At 36.1% G+C, this 14,249-nt stretch overlaps 1 protein-coding gene across 1 annotated transcript in view; it reads left to right on the forward strand.

Annotated features, from left to right (window-relative positions):
- The first annotated feature begins 2,626 nt into the window (after positions 1 to 2,626).
- fid (class I SAM-dependent methyltransferase fire dancer) overlaps positions 2,627 to 14,249 on the forward strand; it is a 112,244-nt gene continuing 100,621 nt past the window's right edge. Inside the window, exon 1 of the mRNA XM_089644542.1 lies at positions 2,627 to 3,044. The gene's annotated coding sequence lies outside the window, so the exon portion shown is untranslated. The remainder of the gene's footprint in view (positions 3,045 to 14,249) is intronic.

The following is a 14,249-nucleotide window of genomic DNA, read 5'->3' on the forward strand; positions in this document are numbered from 1 at the left end:
TTATTGGAAAACCCTGTATATAAACCTTCCGAAAGAAATTTTCTAAATGATAGTGAAAACCCTATCAAAATCTGTTGCGTAGTTTAGAATAACTAAGCGCACGAACAGACATTTTTTATACTATATTATTAGTCACTATCCGCGTCTGCCTGTTTGTACTCTGAGTTCTTCTTTACAACGGAATGTGATAAAGGTTTCATTATCATTTAGAGAATTTCTTCCGGAAGGATTATATACAAACAATGCATGCGCATTATATTTACACAAAGTGGAGAAAAGTCGATGTTTTGTAATCAAGTCGTAAAAAATTTGTTTTCGAACGCTTACATTGCTAACGATAGCTAATATTTAAGAGATACATCAAAATAATGTACTACGGAATTTTATATTTTAAAAAGGCCTACGAAAATGGGTTTATGTGTATATTTTCTATCTCCTAAGGATAACCAACAGCAATGCCGGGTACATATATAAATATATGTGTTCATATTTATTCATAAGAAAATACAAATAAAATTCCCTCGTTGGGTTTTCTCATTCATAATTAGTTAACATACTGGTCCTAACGAAACTTGAGATAAGCGGAACCTAGTTGGCTATCATTTATTAATTCAATAAAAATTGGTGAATTGCAAATTTTGTTTTTTTTTTCATTTAATAAATAATGCACACCCCAAAGTATTTGCATCTTTCGGAAAAATTAAAAATATAAATGAAAAATAAAAACAAATTTAGTTTTTCGCTGATCATTTTACGCACCCCTGATACACCAATACCAAGAGATCGAACATCAACTTTATATTTATCTCTATCATCTTATCATCTACGTCATGTAGGTATACGTTTTTATGTTTAGGTCAGCATACTTTTCACCACCTTTTACTTACTGTGATCAGAACTCAGAGCTTTTCCTTGTGTACTGCTTGAGTTCTAACCAGTGGCGTTTCGTGTTTCATTGGGAGTTTAAAAAAAGAAGATAAAAAATTCCCTCGTCTATAAATCCTCTGTTTGTATTTTCTATCACTATGTAAATTTTCCGTAGATTAAAAGACTTTTGGAGCAGTGCTTATCTGTGCTCAATTAATTTTTAATATCTTAAGACATTATATTCAACGTTACGGTGACGAAAAATCCAAATAACGTAATAAACCATTATTCTGTGTTCCTAAAAAAATTATAGACCAACGTTTAAATGCTCACACGGTTTATCTCTGGAGCGCCACAAGTATGTTTTGTATGAACTATTATTTTTTTAGAATAGAAAGAGAATTCATAACGCCCGTACATATAGGATTCATTTCGGACTCGCTCTTGGGCAGTGCGGAAAATTATGATACAAATTTGTTTTGATTTCCTATCTTTTTTATAGGATTTCACGGCACTGTGCTTTGGGAAAAACCGCCACTGGTACTAACCATTTACAACCGCGCCAAGTGCCTTTACCCAATCAATTTATGACCTCCTGGTGGATCAAATCGTTGAAAGTTGTTTTTTTCTTGTGGCGTTTTGATCACACTTATCCGTAGGAAGTCAACACCTCTATGTGAAACTTCTCCCTCATCTTCTAGTATCCTCTGTTATTGGAATTCGGCTATCATCTCGACTGTAGACGATCTGGATAATCTTCTACCCGTATTTGTCGTATCCTCAAAATCCAAAAATAATGCAAGCCTGATTTAAGCATAATTCACAAGATAAACTTAGGTGGTTGGGACTGAGGAGAATATACGACTCTCTAGTGAATGAAAGAAAGGGTCTGAGATGCCCTATAAGTCAATTTTAATCGGTTAGTACCTGAGTGGATAAATGCGTCGGGTTTCTACCAAGGTGTCGCGTATTCAATCCTCTGCTGTTGTTTAGCCCCGGTGAAGACAAATCAGATAGAGGTAGGAGGAATAATTCAAATATATTTATATATAGTAAACTAGGAAAGTTTGTCCCTGATTTGTTACATTGCGATAAGTTTGAAATTCTCTCTTAGAAAAAATCACATTAGCACAATTATTCAAATATTTTCAAATCATAATCTACATAAGTTAGTTTGCCAAATTATACAATAAAACCACATTCTTAAAGGGGTCCGTGAGTAGAAGAATTTATAATTCAAAGCATTCTTTATAGGACTGGTACATTTTTCCTAGGCTTATAAAAAGAAAAAAATATTTTATTATACAAAGGCCCAGATGATGTGTTCTACTTGCAGTATTTTATTATAACACCTAAAATATTTATAAGCTATAAAATTTCCAAAACAAAAAATTTGATTTTGCATTACTTCGCATTGCATATACCTAAAAAGTATCTTGTCAAAAGTCGGTATAAGAGAAGAACATATATTAACGTAAGAGTGTAAATGAAGTAAGGAATGTGTGCAAAGACAGATTTGTTAGACAGAGATTAGTAAAATTAATTGGGAAATACTTTGACACCCACTCAAATAGTTTTCAATTTCAGCGTTTTTCAGTTTTCCGGTTTTTTCGGCCATTACGGCGAACGGGTGACGTGTGAAAGCCTCCTCGCTTTTAGTCCTGGCGCAGGCGCAACAGAGCTTTCCGCAACCGTCGCACTCAGTCAAAAGCACTAGCACTGTTGCCAACATCAGGCTGGCTAGTCGCTAATCCAACCGCAAAGGGGGTGGTCACATCGCTCCTTCCCAACGCGGAAAACTCGAAAATTACGGCGGGGACTTATCTGAACTCGATAACAGACCAAAAGATAAAAACTCAACACATTAAACGATAGCTCGCAGCCTTTTACATCGAAAAATACATAAACTAACACGGATTAAACTCCCTTTAAAAACACGCTCTGACATCATACAGTTTTGTGAATGAAAATTCTTCAAAGATGGTGGACTGTTGTTGTAGAAATGACTCTATTGAAAAGTGAAATTGGTATTTAACGAGCCATGGATGCTTTCGCGAGTGTTCAATTATATTTATGAAGGTTTGTGATGGGGATTTTCCAATCCACAAATTACTCGGATAGCTCCTGATAGTCTAGCAACTAGCATAGAGTCATCGATTCTGACCCAAAACATTAATGTAAGTACAAAATTTTCAAATATTTATCCAAAATTACAGTTTTCTTCTGAATACAAATGTTTTTATTGATTGCGGCTGGAGGATTTTTCGTTTTTCTTTGGAAAATTGCTCGAAATAGGAAAACAAAATGGGGTAGTGCCGCGTCTAAAAATAGACGTTATCATAGCTACAAGCATATGTACATCTGTTCATCTGTTTATTTATTATTATTTTGTATTAATTTCAACAATGTGTAATAAAATACCTCATTTCATTCAATGGACTACCTACAAAACTTAATACATTGTAAATAATGTAAGCACGTGCTTTTATATTAAGCTTTTTAGTTTAATATACGTTCTCACATCAATGGTTTTCTGTATTTTATGCATTTTGTTATTGGGAATATATTCAGTAAGCATTTTTTACAATGTTGACTTACGTGGAAAGTTTCAAAATTTAAAAAAAATATATTTTAATATCTATTATTAAACTCCAATGTGAACGAATCAATGACCTTTCGAGTCTCGAACAGTTCCTGAAATTTCAAGGATTCTTTCAGGTTTAAAATATGTTACAGAATACTTTATAGATAATTTCAACATTGTATTTGTGAGTTTATTTGTAATTCTTTCTGTTTATTCATAATTTTTATGTTTTTAAATAAGTCAGCTCTTTTCTGAAGTTTTCTTTTTGATCAAAACCTGATTTTGGTAACAAGTGACGTTTTACTGATGAGTGCAAATTAAATACATCAATATTTCGTTTCACTGAGACAATTTAAAATTATGTCAGTAACAATTTAAGATGTGCAATATCTATGTTCTGATAATGAACACTGCAAAGCAAAAAATACTTAAAATACTTGCAGAACTTCATAATTATATTATTAAATTTGAATTTAATTAAATTCAAGAAAAAAAAACTGCAAAGCAGTCCGAAACAGTAACCCAAAAATGTGAAGAAATTTACTGATTTATTTTCTAATCCTAAAATAAACATTGATTCATAAAACTAATATGGAATTTTAACATGTTTTAAAATGTATATCTCCCGCATATCCTTTTCACGAGCAAATTTTTTTTTGTTAATTTTGTATTATCTTTATTATGGTCACAATAAGTTAACCCTATCAGTCCTCTAAACGTAATTAGTTGATGTTGGCTATTTTAAGAAATTATAGTTTCAGCATGGATAGAGCAACTACTTTTGAAAAGTACCTACTAGTACAGGTAAATCATTTTGAGGATAAGTTTGAATGTGTGCCTACCGATAGTATTGACAGTTTTTCCCCGTTTACCCCGCAAATGCCGAAACATACTGGCAACATTTATCAACTCCATTTAAATTTAGACTCGCGATTCAATTTGGTAATGTATTTTAAATGTTTTTGCTGATGTTTCGTTCTTAAGCTTCGTAACAAAGACTAAATTTTTAGTTTAAAAAAATATATATTTGATTCACCCAGTGCACCACTACATAAGCAAGGGTCTCTTTAAAATGATTTACCTGTACCTGTATATCAAAATTATCTTGCGTCTCAGCACTAGCCCAAACCTGTGAAATATCACGGGATATTAAAAATAAAATTTTGAAAAAAAAACATTACAATTATTTTCTGTTAAAATATTATATTAAAGTCTTGTCTGAATCGTTCACACACGCAGTTCCAATTTCGAAAATGACTCTTACATAAATTCAAAGCAAATCTGTGTTTTAGAGTTATTGGTCCGGAGTTACAGACAGACACACAATTGAAATAAGTATATTTGATGAGTTTTTTTTTTTTAATTTAGTCACTTGTTCATTTCGATTAAGTACAAACTATTTTTTCTACTATCTTACTAAATTGCATTTGTATGGAAACATAAATTTCAGCACATGACAATATTTTTTTTATTGCTACAGTGTTATATTTTTCTTATAAAATATGATTTGATAATAATCGTCCTCTTCCCTCTTACGCGCCTTGCTATTAAAACGAAAGAGTCAGAAGATACCAGAACGATGACGTCGCGTACGTTCTCTCGCTGGGACTAGTTCAAACGCCTGTGTTGTTCTCTTTTTCACTTGTCTGACATCGTATATCGCCATCCCACTTGAATTTTATAATGGCGGTGAAACACAGTTTGAGTAATATAAAATTTAAGTAAAGAATTGTCAGACTTTGGATCACAAAACCCGCCCACGTGACTTTTGCTGTGTTTTTTTCTTTATTCTATGACTGTTACACTTTTGGAATTCCGTAAACATAACTAACTAAGTAAATAACCATCACGCCGTTTCACCGCATCGTTTCAATCATTCTATTCTATTATTCTGACTCTTGAGATGCCCCGACTACCGTATCTGATTCCTATACTCCTCCCTTCACTCCTTTCTTCGTTCATTTGATCCACATGCCCAAACTATCTGAGCTTCCTATTCTCATTATCCTATTCTCTTCCTATACTATATCTTACTCATTACGCTTGCAGCAGTCTTTCATTCTTTGCGGATCTCTTTATTTCTCACACGATCATACATGGTTTTACCACAGATATACGTGTCATTTCTACAGCATTCAGTCTACTTTCATCCTTCCTCCGCAAGTTTCATGCCTCACTGCCATACATCAGGGTAGGTACCAGCATGCATTTGTGGACTGCTAGCTTCGCTAGTTTGGACAGTTTTTGTCAGCTCCAACCGTGTTCAGTCCTCCATTAATGGAGTTACCTACATTTACCCATCTTTCAATATCTCTATCAGCCTTCCCATCTTCGTAAACATAAAATATATAAACAAACCTTACACATTAAAATACTATAATTTGTTACCTAGATCCACGTGCTCAAGTGGCGTGATTACACTCCACACTCTCCCCTCCCAGTGAGCATTAAGCTACATGCTATAACTTAAGCTATAAGTTCCAAGCTATAAGGTAAGCAAACCCGTGGCGCAGAAAACAAATTATTGTATTCTATCTACAAATCAACACGCGGGTGTAGGTTGTTTTCTTCGGAACGTTTTCCTGCAGTAGCTATTTTAAATCGTGCTTTAATTTTCTTTTCTTACACGCGCTCAAATGCAATTTGCATACTTAACTTTTTAATTTTGTAAATAACATATTTTGATGACCTCCGCGGTCGAAAGGTTAGATCTTCGACTATGAATTGAGGAGTAGAGTGCTCGAATCGCGGAGTGCGCAAAGAAATTTGAATCAATTTATTTGTCATTGAAGAATATCTAGATGCAGAAAATAGGAACACGGTTTATACCCACTTTTATTTAAGAAAAAAATATACTTTGTTTCATTGCTTCATATTAAGGATTAAATAAGAGAAAAAAAGTAACATTAAAACTTTAACATCATCAACAATGGCCATCAAATAAAAAATCGATCATCAATAACTCTCAGCGAAAATATGAAACGGAATAAAAACACAGAACATAAAAAGGTAACTGTCGCAACTGGTACTCAAACTCAGACCCTCTATTCTTACAATAACGTCTCTACTAATTAAGTTATTGCCGTCTACTTAAGTAATACCGTTAAAATGTTGGGAAGATTTAAAGTTATTTTATTACTATACTAGCTGAATATATCTGATAGCTGATACTGTGAATTCTTGAAACATCAGTTCCAATTTTAAAAATGACAATTGAAGTAATTGTCTGTTAAATATTAAATATTATATTATAGGTAGGCAGTACCTTATCGCCTGTCTGAATTCTTCGCACGATCAATTTTGGAAATGACAATTAAAGTAATTGTCTGTTAAAATATTATATTGTAGGTACGCAGTACCTTATCGCCTGTCTGAATTCTTCACACAATCAATTTTAAAAATGACAATTAAAGTAATTGTCTGTTAAAATATTATATTGTAGGTACGCAGTACCCTACCGCCTGTCTGAATTCTTCACACAATCAATTTTTTAAATGACAATTAAAGTAATTGTCTGTTAAAATATTATATTGTAGGTACGCAGTACCTTATCGCCTGTCTGAATTCTTCACACAATCAATTTTAAAAATGACAATTAAAGTAATTGTCTGTTAAAATATTATATTGTAGGTACGCAGTACCCTATCGCCTGTCTGAATTCTTCACACAATCAATTTTTTAAATGACAATTAAAGTAATTGTCTGTTAAAATATTATATTGTAGGTACGCAGTACCTTATCGCCTGTCTGAATTCTTCACATAATCAATTTTTAAAATGACAATTTATTTAATTGTCTGTTCAAATATTATATTAAAGGTAGGCAGTACCTTATCGCCTGACTGAATTCTTCACACAATCAATTTTAAAAATGACAATAAAAGTAATTGTCCGTTAAAATATTATATTATAGGTAGGCAGTACTTATCGCCTGACTGAATTCTTCACACAATCAATTTTGGAAATGACACTTGAATTCAAAGCTAATCCGAATTCATTCAGTTACAATGACAGAGACATAACCGAAATGAGTATTCTTGACTATCGCAAAAACATGAAAAATCACGGAATATTATATTACTAAATCCAGATAGTTAGTAAATAACGCTTTCTTGAAAGTGGAAAAAGCAAAGACCCTTGAAAAATTACGAAATCGCTTTACTTGTCAATATTAACCCTAAGATATTAAAACAAAAACAATACAAATTTCAAACACAAGAACCTTGTCTCTTTGTGAGTAGGAAAAGTTTTTACTATATTTTGTTTATCTCAGTAAAAAATACATATTTTATTAAAGATTAAAAAAAAAATGATAAAGAATTTTCTTTTAAAATAACTAATATTATTATGGGAAGGTACTTACTTAATTGTATGCTAAAAAATATCAAAATAAATTTTTACTAAATCAATCTTGTGAAAAAAGGCTTATGTTATAGGAAACAACATACTGTTAATTTATTAAAAATCTAGTCAAATCATTCGTTTTCCTTTTGTTCATACAAATATCGATATTGACATACTGATATTGTTGCATTCCGTCATACAAGTTGTTAGGACAAGAATGTGTACTCGATATATTCTGAATGACTAATATTTTATCAGGAAATCGGCATGCCATCACATTATTAACACGATATTTTTTCTCCGGATACAATGTCGATTTATTGCAATCAGATCCAATTTTGAAAATGACACTTAAATTCAAAGCAAATCCGAGTTCATTGAACCAGCGTTACAGACAAACAAACATCAGAAATTAATTTGATGATGCCGTAGTTCCTAGCTTTGGGCAGAAAAATAATATATTATTTTTTGAACAAGTGTTTTTTCAATCATCTCATAAGGTTACATAAATATTTACTTTACGTAAACAATATAAAAAGGTTCAAGAATTGTTAGGCTTGGTGCAAGCCTACGCAGGAGAAGTGAGTAGGTACTTTCATTTCATTTTACCTACATAATGTTTTTATTACAATAAAGGCTGTAAGAGGCTCCCACGTTTTCCCTCGAAACGGAAAAACGAAAAGGTCAACGCGATTCTCGGAAAATTTGAGCACAGTATTTTCAGTATTGAATATATCTGGGGTGGTAATCCGTTTGGACTTAAAAATTCATATAAATTTAACCTTTAGGTTGGATGGAAGTTACTAGCAGTTCCGTGAACCGTAAATCTTGCGTCCAAAAAAATATTTTCTAGTTTTACTTTTTTAATAAATCAAAACGAAAATTAACAACTTAATGAGATTTGTAAATGGCTACTTAATTACCTACCTGCTTATATTCTATGTAATTTTTTAGTTTCATAAAAAGAATTATACAACTTATCCAAAGAAACGTCACTATAATTATAAACCTTTTTCCAGGTAGGTACCATAATATTGAAGAAAAAATACGTCTTTTTTTATATTAACTCCACACAGGAGGCCCTGAAGAAAATAATTTCCCTCAGGGCCTATGTCATCTTTGGGGATGCTGAGTGGAGGGTCTTTTATTGGAGAGGAAGGAGTGAACATGGGTCTTGAAGAGTCCCATGTTGTAGGAGGGAGGAAACACAGAGGCCGGCAGTTCGTTCCACAGCCGAGCTGTTGAACTTAAGAACGAATCGTAGAAGCGACCCGTTCTCATGTGACAAATGTCAACTGTGTACAAATGTTGGGCGCGCGTTTGGCGTGTATCCCGACTACTCACCGGTGCCGAAGGGATCAATGACGCTAGTTCCTCAGAGCATCTTCCATTGTAATACCGATAGAACAAGGACAGCATACCTACCTGACGCCTGTGCTCTAAAGATTGCAGTCCGTTTGTTAAGATTAGGGAAACTATCAAACGGACCGCCCGTTTTTGCACAGAGTCAAGGGTTTTTTTCAGGTATTTAGGGGCTCCGGACCAGAGATGGCTGCCAAATTCGACAGTAGGGCGCACTTGCGATTTGTACAGGGTCAGCAGTTGTGTATTATTAAAGTATCTGCGGGCCCTGTACAGTACGCCCAGCTTCTGAGAGGCCAACTTTACTGTGGCTTCGATGGAGCCCCCGTACCTGAGCTGGTCACTTATAGTTATACCAAGCATATCAATGGAAGGCCTGTTCGGAAGATTGCTTCCGTTGAAGGAGACTAGATTATCATTTGGATCCCTTTTAGACGTAATCAGACAGGATTGGGTCTTTGAAACATTAAATTCGACGAGATTATTTTTACCCCAGGAGGAAATACTCTCGAGATAACCGTCCATTCTCTGCTTCAAAGCCCTCCGAGCCGTTGGAGTTTGTGTGCCCTTTGGGGGCTTGTCAAACAAAAAGCTATCATGAACTGTACTGTCATCCGCGTAACAATGAATCGGTGCACATGTCAAAAGGTCATTGATGTGCAACAAAAACAAAGTCGGAGACAGAACCGATCCCTGTGGGACGCCAGCATTTATGGAGTGCGAGGAAGAGGTGAAACCATCAGCAACCGCCTGAATCGACCTATCCCTTAAAAAGTCAGCAATCCACGTACACAGGGATGCGGGAAGTCCGTAAGAAGGCAATTTGTTGACAAGTCCTCGGTGCCAGACCCGGTCAAAGACCTTGGATATGTCTAGTGCGACCGTTTGGGTCTCACCGTGACGTTCCAGGCACCGCCCCCAAACATGCGTCACATACGCGAGAAGATCACCGCACGAGCGGTTCCGCTGGAATCCGTATTGACGGTCGTTGATAATTTTGTTCTTCTCGAGGTATGTGAGCAGTTTGTCGTTGATCACACGTTCCATCACTTTGGACAGAACTGATTTGATCGCTATGGGGCGGTAGTTGTTAGCGGTCACCTTTCTTGGAAATAGGGTGAATGACCGCTTTTTTCCAACCAGAGGGCACAGTGCCACACTTCAGGGACATTTTGAAGAGCTTTGTCAAAACTGGAACTATTTCCACAGCATACCTCTGCAATACCAGGGCAGGTATTCCATCAGGTCCACTAGCTTTGTTAACATCGAGCCCCCGTATGACGTGGAGTACATCCCGATGTCGGATCCTCAGCTTCTTCATATAGAAGCCGCAGTGAGGAACCGACGGCGGAACAGCACCTCCGTCGTCGAGGGTCGAGTTTTCCACAAACATTTTCCCTAATAGGTTTGCCTTTTCGGTGGCAGTGTTTGCTAGTGAGCCGTCAGGTCTGGTAAGAGGTGGCAAACTGGGTTTGCAAAAATGTCGACCTGTTGAGCCCGCAAGCGACCAGAATGCTCTGCTGCCATGCGGGTAGGCAGCCAGCTTTTTGCTGATCTGCAGGTCATGTTCGAATTTTGACCTTTTAATGATTCTCTTGCATTCCTTTGCCGATTTGTTGAATGCTGATCTGCTTTCGGGCGTTCGAGATGTGTTGTAGGCTCGGTAAGCCGCGTTTTTTCGTCGAACTGCTTCGGAGCATTGTCGACTGAACCACGGCTTTGAACCCACACCAGTTTCTTTAGTAGTCGATTGTATGAAGCCATCCATGGCCGATTTGATGACTTCACCAATCTCCTGGGCACATCTTGAAGGGTGCGAAGTCCGAAAACAAACAGCTGACCACGGAAAAGCGTTGAAATGGGCCCGCATACCGAACCAATCTGCTGACCTATAGTGCCACACTTTTCTCCTTAGCCTCTCATTGGTTGGTCTGAGGTTAACGGGGATTGATGTCGTCACTAGGCAGTGGTCGGATAATCCCAGAGGCGCTGTGACGTCAATCTTATAACCGTGTGGCACAGTAGTTAAGAATAGTTCTAACAGATTGGAGCGGTGAGTTTGGACATCAGGAACCCTTGTAGGCTCCTGAACCAATTGCTCTAATCCGTAGCAAATGGCAAAGGATTCCGCCTGTCGGCCAGCCGAGTCCGTTGGGCCTGAAAACTTCAACCATGGTTCGTTATGAACAAGTCCCCCAGAACAATAAACTCGGCCGAATGGTAGCGGGGCAAGAGATCATCAATAGTATCGCTCAAATGTTTGAAGAGTTCGGAAGTGTCTGATTCGCTATGGTTCGGTGAGCGGTATAAACATGCGTAGAATCTTTCCGTACTGGCAAGATTGACGCGCACCCACATTACGTCGAATCTGGAGTTATCCAGACTCAATAGTCGTACACAGTTGACGTCAGCTCGACTATAGAGGCAGACTCCTCCTTTGAGTCGGAACTTGCTTGCGAGGGTAAAGCCCGGGCAGTCCAGATAGGAGGAGTCTGGCGGCTCGGCTATCTGAGTTTCGGATAGGAAAAGAAGGTTGAGACGTTGGGACAAAAGATGGTGATGAACAGAGTTTAAATTTGTGTGCAGGCCGCGAATGTTGGCAAAATTTACAAACAGTTTTGGCCCGCACTGGGGACACCTGCTACTCGCCGCTGTATTGATGTTAAATTTATTTTGTATATTCATGGTTCACATTTTAGGTTTTTTTTTTGTAAGGGTATGAGGTGAAAGGAAGGTCTGGAAAGGAAAGGTGTGAGGGGTGGGTAGGAATCTGGGGTTCAGGCTGTCCAGGAGTGATGAGCGTTTGGTTCCAGCCCACCCACTGCGGTGCTAGGCGACGTCTAAGTTGAAGTAAAGAAAACGATTTGAAAATTTGATTTGAAAAAAGAATCTTTACTGAACCATTAAAACAGCTACCATCTTGAATTTACAGACAGATGAAATGATTCGGTGGGTACCTACTCTCAGCCGATTAACTTAACCCCTCGGGTTTCTTGCTTAATTTTTTCAGAAGATCGGACTATTTCCGCTTTGAAATAAAATTTTATAAATTTACTGTTTCTAAACGTATCTGAAAACTAAAAACTGTTTTTGAAAGGTGAAAAATAAAATTTTATTATTAGAAATAAACATATACTTTTATTATTAGAAATAAACATATCATATTATTATTAGAAATAAACATAATTTTATTAAATATTAAAATGTTGAATGCAAACCTTCAAATATTTTAAATGGCTCATCATTCGTTTTTTACAAATAAAATTCATGATATAAGTACAGTAATATTAAATATCAAAACATGCACATTTAAAAAAAGGCTAATTTTTTAATTTTTTAATAAATTTATTACAAAATTAATATTTTACTGTATTAGGTTGGGTATGGCCTGTGTTTTATAATTTAAAACATAAATAAATTAAGAAGCTCGTACTAGATATTTGCTGTACTTTTTGATTTAAAAAAATACTTAATCAGGTAGTTTTAGTATTTTGGGCTCAAAACCAAACTTTAATTTTGTATGAAGAGCCTTCACAGCCGTTCCTCTTAATACTAATGGAACACGATACAATTAAATGACTTATGGGTTTTATGCCTGTTAATGTTTCTCTAAAGTAAGAATGGGTGTCTTTCCTAATTTGCGCAGCCGGCAGCCATTAGCCGGGTGCAGTCGTGTAGTGTCGCGTTCGTGATTCCGGGTGGAAATGTGTCACTGTCAAGCCGGCGATCGTGACGCCGCGCCACTGAACCCCGCTGCACGAGGGAAAACAGACGCGGAACAGGCGCCGGCAAATTCCCGAATGAGGTGTCGATGCCGGAACGATGTCGGAACACATGCTAATAAAAAGCGAACATTTCTTCAATAAATATTATCAACGAGCACGTTGAACACGTGTACCGATGTATTAGGAATATACTAAAAATTGATCAGGAAACGACCTCTGTTGAAAATTGCTCCGAGTTTCAAACCAATTATAATTTAAAAGAGTTACTGATTTCGAATATAGATTTCGCTAGTTTGCACCTTCTTTAAAGGCAGCGAAACTAGGGTATTAAAGTTCCAATTTTTATTAGGGAACTCACTTCTCTTCGATAGTTTCTAGCTAAAGGAACCCAAAGTGACAATTATATTTCGCTCTCCGTCGGCGGAGTGATCTCCACAGAGTTTCGGTAGCAATATAAACTTTGGAAAAAACAACAATAAATTCGGTGTAATTTCAACTTCCACGAAGTGTTTTATTTAAAGAGGAATCTACCCCTTTGTGCTTAAACCTAATTTTAAACAACCTCCAATCCCGTTTTTAAACGGATTACAAATAATTCAATTTCAATTTGGAAGGCGTGTTTGCGTAGCCCCAGGAAACATTTATTGGATCACCCCTGCCATAGTTCCAAAAAATTAACAAATAATGGCGAAACACAACGAATGGCCAAATTTTCGATACCAAATCCACCCCTGCCAGCCATTTTCAGAAGTACTTACGTTAATACGTCGTCGTGCATGGTATTATGTAGTAAGGCAGATCCAGATAAAGGATCTACGTTAGATTTCACGCTAATTTTCACGTTCGTTTTCACGTTAAGGTTCACGTTAATTTGCCGACCTTTAAAAAAGTGGCGTTGGAAATATTCCGACACCGAATGCAATTTGATAATTGATACGATCATCCATAATTGGTAGAGATTTGCTAAAATGAGGCCAAACTGCACATTTCAGATATGCATTTTTACCTTCGTGGCATAGTGGCAAGACCCTCTCTTATAAATACTTTGGACTCGTAAACCCTTTTCCTCATGTTTTTGGATTTTATATAAAATATGGAAGATAATGAATCACCCCGGTGGGAATCATATTTTTGAGCTTTAAAATAGCATTATTTGAAAGAATAGCAAAATTAGACGCCAATTTTCCAATTGGTAGTGAAAAAAAGAAGTTACTAAAACAGATAACTCAGTATCGAGAACAAATAGAAAAATACTATGATGTTCCTCAAGGTTCAGCATTGGGTTCACTTTTATTTGTTATTTTTCTTATAATTATACTACTAAACTATAACTTTTAAAAACAAAAACAAACATTCCAGGGCAACGAA

Source organism: Hesperophylax consimilis, chromosome 21 (genome assembly GCF_061612785.1).
Source record: "Hesperophylax consimilis isolate HC1 chromosome 21, BYU_Hcon_1.0, whole genome shotgun sequence".
NCBI classification, from domain to species: domain Eukaryota; kingdom Metazoa; phylum Arthropoda; class Insecta; order Trichoptera; family Limnephilidae; genus Hesperophylax; species Hesperophylax consimilis.